The sequence below is a fragment of the Oxyura jamaicensis genome, chromosome 17 (genome assembly GCF_011077185.1).
Source record: "Oxyura jamaicensis isolate SHBP4307 breed ruddy duck chromosome 17, BPBGC_Ojam_1.0, whole genome shotgun sequence".
Taxonomy (NCBI): Eukaryota; Metazoa; Chordata; class Aves; order Anseriformes; family Anatidae; genus Oxyura; species Oxyura jamaicensis.
In genome coordinates this window covers 11,541,264-11,559,916 of record NC_048909.1, presented here as the reverse complement: position 1 = coordinate 11,559,916, position 18,653 = coordinate 11,541,264, and the positions used below count along the sequence as shown (strand labels likewise).

At 38.5% G+C, this 18,653-nt stretch overlaps 1 protein-coding gene across 11 annotated transcripts in view; it reads right to left on the bottom strand.

Moving 5' to 3' along the window:
- Positions 1 to 18,642, bottom strand: part of RALGPS1 (Ral GEF with PH domain and SH3 binding motif 1) — a 127,465-nt gene extending 108,823 nt beyond the window's left edge. For 3 of the 11 annotated variants that reach the window (XM_035341847.1, XM_035341851.1, XM_035341855.1), the window contains exons 1-3: positions 18,252 to 18,640; positions 10,931 to 11,051; positions 2,500 to 2,593 (exon numbers count right to left, since the gene is read on the bottom strand). The gene's annotated coding sequence lies outside the window, so the exon portion shown is untranslated. Of the gene's footprint in view, positions 1 to 2,499; positions 2,594 to 10,930; positions 11,052 to 17,585; positions 18,084 to 18,213 lie in introns of those variants that run through there. The other 8 variants (XM_035341856.1, XM_035341854.1, XM_035341850.1 and 5 more) reach the window with 6 other exon arrangements.
- Positions 18,643 to 18,653: the final 11 nt, after the last annotated feature.

Here is an 18,653-nt window from a genome sequence, read left to right as displayed (position 1 = left end):
TATAAAAGTCAGCACCAAATTTAAATTCTACTCTCAATCACAGCCAAAATATACTTCACACAGATACTATGTTTAGTGCATTTTGCACACGTTCATACTCGTTACTAGCTTAATACGCTACAGCTGCCCTTACATTATTGTCCTATTGACAGCACAAAGGCACTGTACTTGCCAAAGACCTTCAGTAAAAAATTCAGTATTACATTGTACTCTTATCCTGAAAATTTTTTTCAGATATATCATAATGAAACATTTAAAGTTTGTGTACATTGCATAATTAATGAGATTTTATACATTCTCAAATCTAAAACTACTTTCACCTTGTAAACAATTTTATAGGTATACATTAACAGATTCTTGGGATTACAATAAAATGGATGATTAACCGAATAAGGGGACAGCAGTAGATGTTTAGAAGCCTTCCTGAAGTTACAGTGTTCAACATGATCCATTCCTCATTATATAGAGGAGGTCTTAGCAGAGGATCTGCCGCTCGTTTTGTTACATAGGTGATGCCTTGCATGATTCAGATCTGAGCACCTAATGGAACCTTAAGTGAAAACTTGTTAAGATGTATATAAAAAAAAGCTAACACTCACAGGACTGCGCAGAAGAAACTGCTGAATTCCAACACCTGTCCCATCAAAATAAAGAACTTTTCCCCCAATTTAAATCAGTATGATACCCGTGAGGTGAAAGCAAAATTAACTATTTTATTATAACATCTAAATCAGCTGTTAGGGACAGATTAAAATACAGGTAACTCTGCAGTCCTGTTTCACTGCATGAGAGAACTGGTAGTGTTGCAGAAAGTTTACACATACTTCAAACATACTGCTAGCAGACAGCTGCTGAGAATGTTTCATACACAGCATGCATACACATACTATAAGCAGTATTATTCATGTGTGTTTAAGTATGCACAAAAAAAAAAAAAAAGGAACTGCTCACAGAATTACCAAGTCAGCTCAAATACTGATTCACTTCAAAATAAGAAAACAATCATTCTGCACAGCATACCCCATGGCAACCACTGCCACAGGCTCCTGTATATGTACTTTTAGCAAAATGCATACAAATGACAGTCTGCAGGTACTCAAATATACAACTAGGGATATCACCACAACTCCCTTCACATCCTTATCCTTTCCTACAATATGTGAATCACACAAACAGGAAAATGCTGAAAAAAAAAAAAAAAAAAAAAGGAAATAAGAGTAAAAGTAACCCCTTATATTACTTATTGTAAAGTCTTTGCTGCACTTATCACCCTAGAAGGCCTTACAGAACAAACAGCAGCAATTTTTCACACAATTTCATGGACTTGTGTGAAATAAATCAATAACTGTGTTTCAAATAACACCAGAATCTCCTCAGTTAAACTAGTCAAGAATCAATTTCCTTTATCTTGTGTCCTGATAAAATAAACTTGTATTATTGAGCACTAGCAGAATGCAAAGTATTTCTAGGTCTGTAGTTGCCTCTGTTAATATCCCATAGAGATACTGAGGTGGAAAGCAATTTTTATGATTTAATTTCTATAAAATGTAGTATTTGTATCATGGCTACAAAAATATTCGTCTCCTCCTTCTCTGCCTTCCTGAATAGGCTTTTCAGTGTGCGGGGGCTCAAAAATGCTCTGAAAGGGGAAAGAAAAATCCCATATGTGATCTTGTATCCAGTCCAAGCTCTGTTTTACTGCAAGTTTTTACATTTACTAAACAAGAGACAGAAGTGCTTTAACATCTGAAAAAAAAAGCACTAGCATACTTTTGCTTTCAAAATTCAGCACATAGAAAGCTTATTGGGTTAGATACTTTCATTTTAAAAAGGAACAAAATTGATTTTTCCACAAATACTTTAAGTATAACATAAGCTTTAAAATTACTCCACTTTTATGTGCGTGTGCAGGTTTCTCCAAGATTCACATTTTGTATGAAAAACAACTTCTCTCACAGCCATTTTCTTTTGCTGGAGGAAAGTCATAGGGAGCAATTGTCTTTGCAAGTCAAGTCACAGGTAGGCATTTTATTCTTACAAAATCATCTGGTGATATGAAGCATTTCCACACCTGCTACCACAAATGGTATTACTCTGCAAATTAACAGTGGAGCTACTACTAAGTCTCCTGTAACAAAAGAGCGTCAGACTATATGCAAACAGATAGTAAGAACAACTAATACAAAAGATACTCTCCCATACTTAAAATATTTCACTCCAGTGAGATTAAAAATAAATACTCAAAATTCTGAAAATTATAAGAGATCCAACATGTTGGCAATGAAAGTCACTAAAATAACATATAATTTCATTCAGTAGCCTTTGCTTCTTAAAAATTCTCTTGACTAGTTAATCATTAAAATGATATATAAACAGTGCTAAAACAAAATGAAAAAGCCCTTTTGTGTTTGTAGGGAATGTTCACATGTACGCTACAATAGATCTCATTCAGAGATAGCCAGTAGCAAAATTGGTAAGTCAGGATGCAAATGTACATACCAACAGAGGTTGTCTACTCTTTGCTGCCAACTTAAACCCATTTACACATGGATTTCTTCCCTTTGAAGCTTAAGTGGAGACAGGGCAAAATCAACTAAACTGAAAAAAAAATCAAAACAAAAGAATAATCCCTATAACCATTATTTTAACAGAATATGACAAGTTTTGTCATCTATGGTACATGAGTGACACTCTCTGAAAGTAGAAAGGCTAATTTTACATTGTTTTTAGTGATATGCATGTATTCTACTTACAAAGACCACAAGTTCATGCTTATTACATGAGGAAGTCCTTATGGAATCTTAAGCACAGATACGACCTTTGGCCAATAAAGTCACTGTGCTATAAATTCTAAATGCCAGCAGACTATTCAGGGGAAGTAACTAACCACACTGTTCTCAAGAAATATGAGAATAACTGTGTAAACAATCACTGATGACCATTAATCTTACTGATTTTCTTGTTGGAGAAAAAATATTGGTTTAGACAAACTTCTGATAAGACTTGGTACGCCTGTTCTGAGCTCCAAACTGTAACTGTCTTCACGAATTTCAAACCCTACCTACTTAATAACTTCATTAAGTCATTGTGGTTTTTCCAGTATCACTGAATCATGAACTGACAGCTGTAGCATGCTTTTAAGAAAATATACATTGGTATTTTATAAAAAGGTCACTGTTTTTCCTTAAGTCCAAATTAACTGCTCAGCTGTTCAGTGAAGACAATTAAAAAGGAGTAGGGCTCCATCTGAGCACTGATAAACTTGGCTGGAACCAACAAGAGTTAACAGTTCTGGTTTATTTAAAAAAACAAACAAACAAACAAAAAAAAGAAACACACACCAGTACCAAACATCAGAGAGGTTAGCTGTCATTGACCAAGATAAGGGAATGAAGAATATTGTTGATCTTGCTGAAGGTAAAAAGCAAGATCCTTTCAATATACTATTCCACTTTACTGGCAGTTGCCATAACCTATGGACACCTTTACAATATACTACACAGAGCTCTATGTTCAGTTCTGATTTATGATCTCTGCACTCATTTTCCTCTTTCTTCATCACAAAACTATTCCTCCAGATGTTTAACGTTAGAACATTGCTTTCCATGATGAACAATGAACAAAGTCATATTCAGATGCTGTGGGTGTAGAGTACAAATGAGAATATGCTACAGTTAACATATTGGAACATGAAAGTGGGACTTCATTATGAAAACAGGATGAAACAATAACGTGGTTACACTTGCACCCCTCTGCTTGCTTTCAACCACTGATGTGAACCATACATCACCATGTATGTCACATCTAGTTTCAGACTGAAGGCTTGAAACAAGCAAAAAAAAAAAAAAAAAAAAAAATCCCACCTTTTTGTGCTATTGATAAATAAAAAGGGAATTAGCATTAAGGTAATCTAGAACCATGTTTTGCTTATTCTCCACACCTAGGTATTTATGTAGTGTTTTTTTTTCTTCCCCAAATGTCATTTACTTAGTGTCATCATCTTAAAATTAGAAAGAAAAAAGTAAACTTTCAAACTCTTTCTGAGTCTGGGCAGTTTACAGCTGTTTTATTATTGCAGTGAGGCAGCAAGCCAGCCTGGATGCATTTCAAAAGTAGAACTTCTTTAAATCTTTCAAAGAAGCAGCTGCTGAATTCTATGCAGATACTTGCTAACCTAGAGAAAGCTAATACACAAACCTCAGAAGCACTGAGCACCCCACTGTAAAACCTGACTGACAGCATCCCATCTGAGAAGTTCAGTACTTTGAAACACTACGTCTTATCTTTACTTTCCTGAGTGCCCTGTCCAGCCAAATAGCAACTCTCAAATCTCACTTCTCATTCCCTCACGTATGACTTCTGCAAAGTAGAAAGGAAAAAGACTGCATTTTCTATTGTAAAGGTAGAAATGACTTATTTCCTTTAGAAAACAGAAATCTTTTATGTGCCATTCTGAGCCCTTTCATGACATAACATGCATGCACAAACACATGCATAAGACTTGGGATAATAGTGGTCTAATAGCCACAACGCTTTGTACGCAAAAGCTTTTGTTCTTTTGAAATGATTCAACAATATGTTTTTGGCCATTTTTGTAGCTCTGGTGCCCGCAGCATAAGAAGGACATGGATGTATTAGATCAGGTCCAGAGGAGGACCAAGAAGATGATCAAGAGGCTGGAGCACCTCTCCTCCAAAGACAGGCTGAGGGTGTTGGAGTTGTTCAGCCTGGAGAAGAGAAGGCTCCAGGGAGACCTTACAGCAGCCTTCCAGCACCTAAAGGGGGCCTACAGGAAAGCTAGGGAGGGACTCTTTGTCAGGGAGTACAGTGACAGAACAAGTAATGGCTTTAAACTAAAAAAGGGGAGATTTAGATTAGATATTAAGAAGAAATTCTTTACTCAGAGGTTGGTGAGGCACTGGAACAGGTTGCCCATAGAAGCTGTGGATGCCCCATATCCCTGGAGGTGTTTAAGACCAGGTTAGATGAGGCCCTGAGAAACCTGATCCAGTGGTGGCATCCTTGCCTATGGCAGAGGGGTTGGAACTAGATGATCTTTGAGGTCCCTTGCAGCCTGAGCCATCCCGAGCCATTCTATGATTTTGTACAACACAAAAAGTTGTAAAATACTCAAATCCCTGAATACAAATAATTGCCTACTAACACTTTAAGGAAAAAAAGTAAATAGGCTATATATAAATGTTAAGGCTTTTTAATCTTATGTCTAAAATCATCCTAAGTGACAACTGTCTGGTGTACATGTTTTTAGTATCCATTTTACCAGGAAGTTCTAATATATTTCATCATTACTTACGCAACAGTACCACCTATAGATAAAATGTCACCAACACGTTAGTAGTTTCAGGCACATTCTCTTCTGATAAACTTCTTACTACAGTTAACAGTGAATAATGAAAAGCTAATGGAAATTATGTTTTTAATTCAGCATATAAGATCCTGTGCTGGGCTGTGACAAGATCCAATGAAGATACATCTTTTGAAGGGAAACAGTACTCTGAAGTTCACTGCAGCGATTTACATCATTCACTGTTATACTATCAGCACAAGTAAAACAAAAACTGAGCAGTTTTAACAAAGTGCATCCCATACTTAGGGTCATCAGTCCTGTCAGCAGTCAACAGATTGAAAGAGGATTTTCACCAAAAACATATAAACATTAAGGTTATGTGGATTAACTATATGTTAACCCAGTAATTTAGTTGCCCTGCAATAGTCCAAATCCTGGCTTCCTGAAAGAACTCCCCATCATAGCAACCTGGACACAAAGGAATCTGTGGCTACCACTACACCAAAGAGATAGAGGTGACATTCTGCAAAGTGAATAAAAATCAGGTCTTACTGTTTTTTGAAGTAACAACTACAAAATACATTTTTCATTCAAGATCTGTACATACAGTCTCCTCATCAAAATGCACTTCATAATGCTCCTAAGCTGTCAAAATTAATTTCAGAATTATTAAATATCTCACAGAATCCTTAGCTGGTAAACCATGAAAGTGCAGGAGATTGGAAAAGCAGGTTTGAATATGAAATGCTATTTCCATCCTGATTATATCCTATATTTTATTACACCCACAAGTAATTGAGTTCACTTAAATGCCTGTTTATTATATTTACAAATTCATTATTCCATTTTCTCTTCTATCTCCATTTAGCTATTTCTGCCACCATTTAACACCTCAAGAAGTAATGTAATTATATGATCAATGCTGTCTGTATAAACACACAAAAAAAAGGCATGATCAACTGACATTTAACTAAGTACAGATAGCATCTGAATACCTAAAATAATTAAGACAAGAAATATAGTGGAGGTTTCTAATAATTCATAACCATTTTCTGAAATCTTCACATCAAGCTTGGACTTTTTTAAAAACAAACAACAAATACCAACCAACCAACACAACAACAAAAATCCACAACCATCCCTTAAAATTAAGAATTCAAGGAAATGTTATTACACACATACAGTATAGAAGACTTAAGTGATTATCACTAGAGTCTTCCCTTGTTTTCATCATCATTAATTCAATCCATGGCACATATCAATTAAAGTTTTAATACTGAAAATCAGTGCAAAGCCCAGACTCTGCAGTAACCACCTGTATGAAAAGTGTGAACAAGTAATTAATTTAAAAATCATTTTGTTAATTTGTCATAGTACAAAAATAGATTTACTGGAAAATGACAAGGTGTCTTAAGTTCACCCTTAGTTTCACTGACTTGACACTCCTATACCACAGTGTTGCAGATTCTCCTCTCCAAGTCAAGTAAATGATGCATCTGCTCTCATTGTATCACTAGAGCATGTTAAGGAAAAAAAAATCTGTTTGCACAGGACAAAAGAATATTTCATTGTTCAAAAAAAAAAAAAAATCCAGCCACAAACAAGAACAAAACAATGATGCCTCCACTCCCAGCAGGAAGGAAACAATTATGGTCAGTTACTGGCATTTGGAACATATTTTCTGCTTCTGTAAAACCCAGCTTTTTGTTTTCATTCAAAAATTGAAAATAATGTCTCTCAACTAAAGCAGTAACATCTAGTCAAACATTAAATTATGTTTAAACTTCTCAGCAAAATTAGTTGAATTATCATACTTAGTATCAGTCTCAAGATTAGAAGACACCTGGGGCAGTCACACTAAACTTCTGCTTGCATAATAGATAAAGGATAATAAGAAGAGTTTTTTCAAGTATGTAAACAGCAGAAGGAAGACTAGGGATAATGTGGGTCCCTTGCTGAACGAGGGGGGTGTCCTGGTCATGGGAGATGCCCAGAAGGCAGAGATACTGAATGCTTTCTTTGCTTCAGTCTTTGCTTCAAGGACTCCACCCCGGGACCCCTCGCCTGTGGCAAGAGGACAAAGGGTCTGGGAAATGGAGAGCTCCCCCCTAGTTGATGAGAGAGTGGTTCGGGAGCGTCTGAGTGGGCTCAACGCACACAAATCCATGCGTCCTGACGGGATGCATCTGCATGCGCTAAGGGAGCTGGCAGAGGTGATCGCCGAACCGCTCTCTATCATCTTTGAAAGGTCTTGGAGAACAGGAGAGATGCCTGAAGACTGGAGAACAGCCAATGTCTCCGGTCTTCAAGAAGGGCAAGAAGGATGATCCAGGAAACTACAGGCCAGTCAGTCTCACCTCTGTCCCTGGAAAGGTGTTGGAACAGCTTGTTCTGGATGCCATCTCCAAGCAATTGGAAGAGAAGAAGGTTATGAGGAATAGTCAGCATGGATTCACCAAGGGGAAGTCGTGCTCGACCAACCTCGTTGCCTTCTATGATGGCATCACCAGCTGGGTACATGAGGGGAGAGTAGTGGATGTCATCTACCTTGACTTTAGCAAGGCTTTCGATACTGTCTCCCATGACATCCTGCTAGCAAAGCTGAGAAAGTGTGGGATAGACGAGTGGACAGTAAGGTGGGTTGAGAACTGGCTGACTGGCCGAGCTCAGAGGGTGGTGATTGGTGGCACAGAGTGCAGCTGGAGACCTGTGACTAGTGGTGTTCCCCAGGGGTCAGTGCTGGGTCCGGTCTTGTTCAACATCTTCATCGACAACCTTGATGAGGGAATAGTGTCTGCCCTCAGCAAGTATGCCGATGACACAAAGCTGGGAGGAGCGGTTGACACGCCAGAAGGCTGTGCTGCCATTCAGCAAAACCTGGACCGGCTGGAGAGATGGGCAGGAAGAAACCAAATAGGGTTTAATAAGAGCAAGTGTAGAGTCCTGCACCTGGGAAGGAACAACCGCATGTATCAGTACAGGCTGGAGGACAACCTGCTGGAGAGGAGCTCTGCGGAGAAGGGGATCTCATCAATGTGTATAAATACCTGAGGTGTGGGAGACAGAAGGATGTAGCCAACCTCTTCTCAGTGGTTTCTGGGGATAGGACAAGGGGCAATGGCCGCAAGATAGAGCATAGGAAGTTCCGCACTGACATGCAAAAGAACTTCTTCACGGTGAGGGTGACGGAGCGCTGGAACAGGCTGCCCAGGGAAGTTGTGGAGTCTCCTTCTCTGGAGATATTCAAGGCCCGTCTGGACGCCTACCTGGGCAGCCTGCTCTGAGGAACCTGCTTTGACAGGGGGGTTGGACCCAATGATCTTTCCAGGTCCCTTTCAACCCCTACAATTCTGTGATTCTGTAAACATCATTAACATATTTTGAAGCAGTATATAAACACAATATTACTCTGAGGGAGTCGTAAGGACTAGTATTTGCAATATTTGCCTCAAAAGAAGAGCCTTTGCAGTTTGTAAGTGTTCTATTAATTATAAGGTGGTTTTTGTGTTCAAATACTAGAAGTCAGCAGGGGTATCTCACATCTTCTACTCTCACTGGAAAAAAGAAGTTGCATTTCTTAAATTAAGAAATTAACTATAAGCTATCCTCCCCCACCCCACCCCACAAAAAAAAAATCTAGTATAATTTGCTACCACTTAGAATGCCTCATTCTGTGTCAACCATAAAAACCTCTAGACTTAATCTCTCCAAATTTAGTTTTAGAACACGTCAATATTTGCAATGTTCCACTAGGTGGCAGTGATTCTTAACTTATTAAAGGCCTGTTTTCAACGTATCTTAAATCTTCTGTTTTAGTATATAGTCATAACTCAGAAAATCTATGAAAGACATCCACATGTTCTTAAAAAATTAACGTGGAAATGTTTCTACTTTTACATGCAATTACTCTGAAAACCTATTTTACATCATAATTTACAAAAATTGAAATAAGTTGAGAGAAAGTGTCACAATTGGTTAATATGAAGTCAGCCATAAGACAATACTATCCAGAAACTATTTTAATGGAACATTTATATTCCATATGATAGAAACCTATTATTCACTGAATGTGATATAGCATTTACAGGCCACATAGGTACATATACTATCCAGAGAATGTGCATGAACTTGATAAGAGCTCCACACTCTCCAAACTGTCTTTCAGGTACAGTAGCAGCTATGTAGTAGCAGTAGCAGCTCTCAAGGAAGTAGTAGATAAAAGGGAGAGAAAAGAAAAAAAAAAAAAAAGCTGCCATCTCCCTAGAGATATGAAGATATGAAGATGTGCATTTGTGGGAAGGAGATAACATTGGCACAATAGAGACAAGCCTTGGACCCCGACGAGGTTAAAAGAAAGCATATCTAAAGCTTTTGGTTAAAGAAATACTTTAACAACTTTATGTCATACTATTAAATTTGAATGCAAGATTAAGGTATTGGCTATTGATGCACTACTGAAAACTAATGCAATGCAGATAAAATACAAAAATGTGTATTACGGAAGTTTAAAGTAATGGGTGCAGGATTCCAAATACTTTACGAGTACAGGTCTTAGAGCTGATCATTCAGTCACCCAAGATACTTTCCAAGAGCATCCATCTATCAGCATCAGTCATCTCAGGCTTCCTCTACACTTTGACAATAACTCTAGCATAGAGATCTATCCCATGCATCTCAAAAGATTGGTTTAAAATTAATTGGTCTGAAAGCAATTCTCATTCCAACAGAGGATTGTTTTAAGACAATTTACTGCAATACATGTATCCATTCAAACAAGCTATTAGATGACAGCCTCCAGGCCAGTTTCATATTGACACTCTGGAAAGGACTGAACTTTCATGGAACAGTGAAGGAACACTCTATTGCTATTTCAGTGGCCTTTTCCAAAAATGTAGTTGGGGTGCTATAACCCGCTGCTGTGTGGTGTTAAATTATTTTATCTTAATCCAGATTACATGCAGTTGATATTCTACAGGCATCACCCTTACAAAAGCAGCTCATGGAGGCTGCGTTATGGCACCTGAAAAAAACAAAATTAACATTTATAACCACACAAACATAGCTATGCTATGTTAACTGTTAATTACTTAAGTTAAATGAAACATGACCACAAACCATGTCTTAGTATTTGCTAAGAAACTGAAAGATTAATAAATAAAAAGAGGAAAAAATGGAGCAAGCACTGCTGCCTAATGTTGAAGGGAACAAAGTAAAAAACATTTCTCAGATTAACAACAATAACTAAAAAAGTAATCATTGTCCTTCACAAAGAATAAATAATAAATACCAATTTAAGAATCTGGTATCATCTTGATCCGTATCAAAACAGAGCTGCAGTTTTATCTCTAGCAGAAGTCAGTCCTCTCTCAAAAGCCATTATCCTTCATACACATCTGCTAATTTATGACAAGATCTACACTTCAGAGAGTTACACTTCTGGTAAGTCTCAATAAAGCTGTCAAAGAAAAAGAAATACATATCTGCAATATTACTGTATAATACTATCATGACTCTAGGTTCTTCTCTCAACAGAATAGAGTTGATAGACACTTCCATAATCTCTGGTATCAAACAGAGATGAAAATAGGAAAATACCTACTTTAATCACAGTTGCATACTTACAGCAGAGTAAGTTAGTGCTGCACTCACTCAACCCATTTTGCTGCACACCTCCATCAATCCATTGTTCGGTCTGGCTCTCTCTATTGAGATGGTTTATCTCTTGTTTAAAAGCATGACATTCCTGCAAATAACCAGAAACAGAATTATAGTGACATTTATTATATAACTCAGTTCTTCCCAAACTCTACATTTCTTACCTGTAACACGTGTTTGGGTATTTTTATTCTTGGCTCTCCCTCCCAGTTGTAAATTGCTTTGATTGCTAATTTCCCATTCTAGTTTGACTAGTATGAGACAAATTCCAAAACTTTAAAAAAAAAAAAAAAAGAAAAAGAAAAACAAAGAATACATCACTTAGGAAAGAGCAACATATGAAGAATTTTATAACTATTCTCCAAATAGTACCTGTAGTATTACTGTATACTCCAAAGATTACCTGTAACTCTTTCTCACATTGTCAGTCAGTACAACTTTCAAGTTGATATCAGCAATTATTGATGAATGCTACTCATTCTCACTTTGGTTTCCTCAAGACTTAACTAAACATAGCAGAATGGACACAAACCCAAATACAATAATTCCTAATTTATTTATATTTATAGACAAATTAAGCCTCAGCTCTTCCATAAAATAAGACCACTACCAAACCTGAGAAAATGCTATTTAGGTGGCTTGCCTTAGTGATATTTAGATCATGTCACCCTTTCCTTTTCTTTTGCCTTATACCAACTTTTACAATAGCTAGTATTTAAGACAATTAATATCAAATTAGAACAAAATCATCTCAAAGATAGGCAATTTTCACCGGGAAACTGAAAATTCCACTAAAGTCCATGTGGCATTGCTAATGTTAACAAAAGCCATTGAGAGTCAGATAGTAACACTGTGCCTCTACTGTATTCTCTACACTCTTCCTACTGTTAAGGAGCCTCCATTTACAAAAATGTGTATCTTCTAGCCTTTAAATTCCTGCTGGTATCAAAGAAAGGTATTCTCTGCTCAAAAAGTACTGTTCTCTTCATACACTCAAAAATCATCCATGCTGCAAATACTTATACAGTAGGGGCTCCCTGCCAAATGTGTGATCCTGGTTCACACAAGAATGAAAATGACAAGGTACAAATGAGTCAGTATCTGTTTAAGCATTTCAGGTAAAATTATAGATGTAACATACATTCACATCCCAACTCAACTTCATCAATCACATTCAACTCCTGGCAGTTAAGATGGTTTTCTTTGCCTTTTTTTGTTTGTTTTGTTTTGTTTGGGGGGGGGGCACACCCTATTCTGTCTGCGTCTTTCACTCTTAATGTCGTTGAAGACTAACTTTCCAAGTAAAATTTCTATATATCTGAAAAAACTCTGCAAACTCTATTCTCTCTGCAAACTCAGTCTCCAGTGTGTTTGAACTTTTTAATTAGAGAGCATTAATTGTTCCTGCTTCTCCACCTTCACCATATTGTTAATAGTCAAAGGTCATTTGCTATTCAAAGTACAGAAAACAGGCAGACAGAATTTATCACCTACAGATACACATGACACTTTATATCAGCAAACAGATGTCTATGAAAGCATTATGGATAAACAGGGAAGAAGAAAGTATCTTGTTGGGGGAAAAAAAAAAATCATCAATATCATCAGAATCCTGCATTTAAAGGAGACCTTTGCACCTTCTTTTAATTTTGAGGCCAAAGTTAGTTCAAGCTGAAGCATGTTTCACACAACTAAACCAATAAAATTTGTTTTGAAAATAATCCGGATATTCACTATACTTGATAAAAAGTTTATAGAAAAATAAAACATTTAGCACTAATTATATGAAGAAATGACAGAAATTAAAAAAAAAATAATAATAATCCCAAATCATGTCTTAAACAACTGTAGAATACTCCAGATTCCTTACATCTCATATTATTTTCTAAAGGAAGTATTAAAGCTTCCATATTCTCAATTCTTTTCACGTCACTTGTTCCTTAAGAGGGTATCTAAATATTCTGGGGAAACTTATGTAGTTTCCTTATGATAGGAACATACCTTCTTATCCAAACATGAGAAAAATACACATTCTTAATGCTTGAAATAGTTTTATTTTCTTAATTAAAAATACTTAAGAGATGAGATACTAATGCATATCTATTTCTGACTGTTTATAAGTAGACGTAGTCATAAAAGAAAACCACTGAAAATAGCATATTTTAACTACACTACCTAAGTAGTCTTTTTTCTTTGGCAAAGGATCAGCTATGCTTTGCTAAAACACAAAAACGAGGTCTACATTCACATAACAGTTGCAGGTTTTTCTACTCAACATTTAAAATCTGAAAACATTAATATACAAAATACCTAAGCCTTTATGCTATTCATTATCCATCACTTGAAGATGACATTTTATAAGATAAATGTAATGATATTACAGTAAATCTAAACCAATCATTAGTCAATTTAAGTGAATTTTCTGGAAAGCCATCCTGGAGCAGTTTCAGAAAAAGTTCAATAGTTCAATCTAGCATAATGCTCAGGAAACTTGAGTATGTATGAGAGACATAAAGGTCAACTGAAAGTTAGGCTTTCAGTGACAGAAAATAAGAAAATAAGACAGTTCAGATGCGAGAGGACAGGCTGACAAAACTAGGTTTGTTAATCTTAAGAGGACAAAGTTAAGGACTAAGCTCATTGCTGGCTTTAACTGCCTAAAGATAAATTATAAGGGAGATGGAAACAGACTTTTCTGCAAGGCAAGTGATGAAATGGTAAGAGGCAACAGAGAAGTCACAGCAAAGTGAATTCCAATTACACATAAGGAAAAATATATTCACAATGAAAATGCTTACGAACTGGAACAAGCAAGGTTACCTGGAAAGGTTACAGAAACTCAAAATTCAAAGCAACTTGCTCTAACCTGGCTCTGCTTTGAGCATGGATCTGGACTAGATTATTTCTGGAGGTCCCGCCCAACTTGCATTATTCTTCAGCTGCACTAATTCGTTATTCTAAAAGATGCCCAAGCTAGAGACCTAAGCACACTGTTCTATATCCCACTTAAAGCAAGTTTGCATGGGTATTACACATCACTAACATGCCTAACCTCCCTATTCACAGGGATTTAAGCCATAAGAGATCACTACAATCACCTAGACTGATCTGTAGGTTTTAATGACAGGTCTTTAAATTTCATCCAGTTGTTTGGGAATTAACCTTAATAATTTATCTACAAACGAACACAGGACGTTTTTACTAACAGGGAACAGATAGATCTGAAGTCTCCAATCTTCTTGCTCCATAAAAGCATCCTAATTTCTTGAAGTCTTTTGGCTTCAGTATCATTTGTTTATTTCCTGAACATAACAGCATCAATAACATGGAAAACCAACCATCTTTGCAGCACAGCTTCCAAACTTCACATGGGTTCATAGGTGGAAGGTACAGAAAAGCAGAAGAATGGAAACATGCAGCATTACTTTCCCAAAACATTTTTCCAGTCAATCATCATTTGCAGTTCAGGGACTTTGAGTCACAGATATAAATCTTTTCACTTTATGATTTCTCTAGACTTCTCTCTTACAAATTTATCTAGTTGCCTCATAAATCTACATCAAGTTGGAACACCTACAACATTCTCTGATGAGAAGCCCTGAAGCTTAATTTGCAAGGATATTAATGTTCTTGTGAACCCTGCTCTTGAATCCGGCTTTTTGTCTTATTTTATGTCCTCTGGTTCTTGCATTAAAGATAACAATTCAAAAACAGACAACAACAAAAAAACAATCTTGCCTGTTCACCTTCAGAATTCGTAGTGTTATAAAGATACTATACCCTCTTCCCAGACAAATCTTGCAGGCTGAGGTCTCCCAGTCAGCTTACAGTTTAGTCATAAGTAGACCTCATCCTTCCCCACTGCCCCTCTCCATAGCTTTGCTAATTCTGTAACACTATTTCCAGGACTGAAATAGAAGAACAACACACACCCTTCGAGATATGTACCTACCTGATACTCGTTCTCTAATATTCTCCTAGTACTAACACTTCTTTGGATCACTTAGATATTCTCACAGATCTCTTTTGCTCACCTTGAAGAGGCAGACTGTAGCAAACATTTCTGTTTTGTTCCAGACATTCCTTGATTCTCCATTTAATTAATTTGGAAGATCTTGCTCTTTAAGGCTCTCATCACAAACTCTTAAAATATTTTTACTGATTATTTTGGGGCATTCAAAACTTTTACCTCCCTTTTTAAAACAAGAATCTCAAAATTGTACATTATAATTCAGCACCAATTTCACCAGTACTTTTTAGAATTTAAAATCTTTCTGTTTACTTCTTCCTTGTCTGTTTATTTAGACACAGTATTAATCCTTTTTTTCCTGTAACATTGGACCTAGAGTTCATATTGAGTTGCTTACCTATTTTGACTGCCTGCATCTTTCACAGAATGACTGCTCCTCAAAATACATTCCCTTGTGTCTAAATGAAGCCTACACTTCCTCTTCTTTGATATAAAAATGTTTGACTTTAACACACAAACTTTATTTGAATACTGCTTGACTGATTACCTGAACTTTTATAGCTACCTAGTTACCCCAGTCAAGTCAACCTACAATTGCATACAAGAACAAAGTCTTGGTTAGCAAGACAATTTTTTCCACAGAACTTTGTTGCCTGACTACCCCAATCCAGTCCTTCAATATATTATTAAATAAACCCCAACCTATTTTTCCCATTATTTTGTTTGATATAGGTAACAAAGAGCACTTGCCTTTATTAGCTCAATGCTGGAACTCTCAGTCTTCAAAATCAGGACTGGCAGACCAGAAGTCTCAGCTGTAGCCAGCAATTTCAGAAGAAATTTGAAACATGGTTCTCAAAGACTTTTAAATAGCATCCTCAGGAGACACTGTCCAACATTTATTAGACTGCAAAATATTTCACCATTCTTATCTGATACAGCACCCTGTTTATTACCAGTAAAATATATATTTTAAAACATAGAGTCATAATGATTTTCCCAAATTCACCCAGCAACAAACACATTACTAGGCTTCCTCTCTCCTTCCTACAGAATCAGTACCAATTCTTCCTTGCTGTCCTCAGCTCTAAGAAGTACAACAGACTCCAGAATATTTTCTTTACATTTTGATCTATGGTACTTCATAAATTCCTTTTATACAGATTGCTATGTAGTTCCTCTAGTCCCATTTTTATACATTTCTTTTCACTTCTAAATGATGCAGTCATTTTGCAACTAAGTCAGGTTGAGCTGCTGATGAAAAATGTCATTTTTTTTGCAAGTTTCATAAGAACTGAACACATTATTTTTAAATCAGACACTCCCTGTTGAACTTTTTTTCCCCATTTCAAATAGGCTTACTCCCTAATTTTGATGACAAATCGGAGCAAAAAGCTGTGGAATAAAAGCTTTTCATGCAGAAATGTCGTTGAAAAATGACGTTTAATTAAAAACAAAACTTTTTTTTGGCTGTTGAAAAAGAGGAGCTTAGCTCCTCTTTAGGAAAAGTCTCTTTAGCCAAAGAGACTGAAAAAACAAACAAACAAAAAAAACACACAGTTTAACTTCAGCATTGGTAGCTGCAGAAAACACTAGATAAGATAGGAAATACAACAAACGTAATAGATTTTTAAAGAGTAAATTCCATAGTCTCTTAGTCTGACAAAGGCTGTGCTTCCTATGCAAGTTTGTCTAAAGGTATTTAGATTTGAATGGAAGATAAAGGGCAATGAAAAATAAGATCTTCCACTTTCCAAGGCCCTCATTAGTAACAGTTTTAAATACATTTTCATATCCACATATACAGTTTGATTATAAAGAACGCTAAGAGCCTGAAAATAAAGCTTACATGGACAGAAAGCACAGCTCATAACTACCACCTATCATGATTTCTATATATCTCCCCTTTACTACACCTATGGTAAATAAACAGAAAAACAAATAAAATAGCTTGATTAAAATAAGAATTTCCTAGTATTTTTTTCTTGTAAACTGGTGCTAGCATGTGGGATGGGAAACACAGACACTGAACAAAAAAGTGCACACCATTCTGTCCTTACTACACACACTTTCAATCCTTACACACAAAGGATAATTGCTAGGTACAACATGAACCTTCAGCATGAAAACAAATCTGAATTTAAAAGCTTTTGTTGGATGCAGATTTCTACATTCAACTATAAAGTCTTTAAAGCAAGGAATATCTTTCCATGCAGCAAGACGTACCAATACACTTTTTTTTTTCCACAAATACGTTCAATTTATATGTATATCTAGAACTACAGACAAAAGACATGCTACAGTTCTACAGCTGAGAATTTCAACAAGTTTTCTCCACCACATGCCGGAACCTTAGACACTTTAAAGCCTGCTGAAGCCATACTAAAAAATTATCTGATCTGAAATGAGATCTCAGCCAATCAAGGTTCCTTGAAAGTATTTGAATGATATCACGCATGCAACATGCAAATAGCTTTCAAGTTTATTCCTGAAGTCCAGTGGACAATGTGGTCAAAATAAGAAGGTTTACATCTGCACCCCCATTATCCTCTTCACAATAAATACACAGCTGACAAGTCTACCTGCATCCTCTACACAGTCTTGAAAAGCACAGTACCCTCTGAATCCCCATGCCCAGAAGTAACTACCTACCTCATCTCATCACACCTTACAAGCCTTGGAAACCCAACTAATTCGTAAGCTATCTGCGCAGACAAGGCACAAAGAAAACCACTGCTCCATCGTCCGAGCTGTACGAGGCAGACGGTAGGCCAGCTGTGCCCGATGCATGGAAGTGGAGGGGGGGAAAACGGGACAGGCGACGTACAGTAGACATGACAGCATAAGCACTTCTGCGGGCTACGTGCCCTAACACCGCAACGGTACGAGGCTCCCTGGGCACCGCCTAAGAGCGCAGGGCCACGGAACTCGGAGGCTCTTACTGAGGGTCCGGCGAAGACCGAGCCCCGAGCCGGGGAGGCGCCCGTGAGGAAGAGTCTCACGGCAGGGGGCGAGGCACCGGCGCGCAGCCCCCCCCGCTCGCACACCTGCCCGCGCCCCGCGCCGCCCCTTCGGAGCCCCGGGCAGCGGCGACCTCCCGCAGGCGGCGCGCCCCGGGAGGGTGGGCGCCCGGCCCGGCCCGGCCCGGCCCGGCCCGGCGCCGCAGAGCTCCGCCCGCTGCACGCGCCTGAGGCGGGGTTAGCAGCAGCAGGCGGGGGGCGGCGGGGCAGGGAGAGCGCAGCCGTCCCGCGGCAGCGAGAAGGGCCCGGCAGCACCTCACCTGTCCCGGAAGGGACGAGGGGCCCAGCTGCCTCTCACCTGTCCCGGAGATAGCTGCCCCGGGCGTCGCCCGCGAGCCTTCTCGGCGACGGAGACCCCGGCGTCAGGGAGGCGCCCGCAGCACTGCGGGCCGCCCCCAGACCGATCCCCCCCTCCCGCCTCAGCCGCTGAGGACGAGGCCCAGGCCGGCCAAGGGGGGGGGAACTGAGCGGAGGGAACGGGGCGCGCTGGACTGACAGGCCCGCCGGCCAACCGCTGCTCCGCGTGGGAGAGCTCAACCAATCGGCGTTGCGTGGGGCGGGAGCGCGCGAGCAAGCAGCCAGTGCGCAGGAGCCACCGCCGGCTGCAGGTGCGCGGTGCCGCGCTGCCCTTGGCAGTCGCGGGGTGTGTGCGGCTGGGGCGGCGGTGTCGGCGGCACAGCGCGCCGCGGGGCCTGGCCTG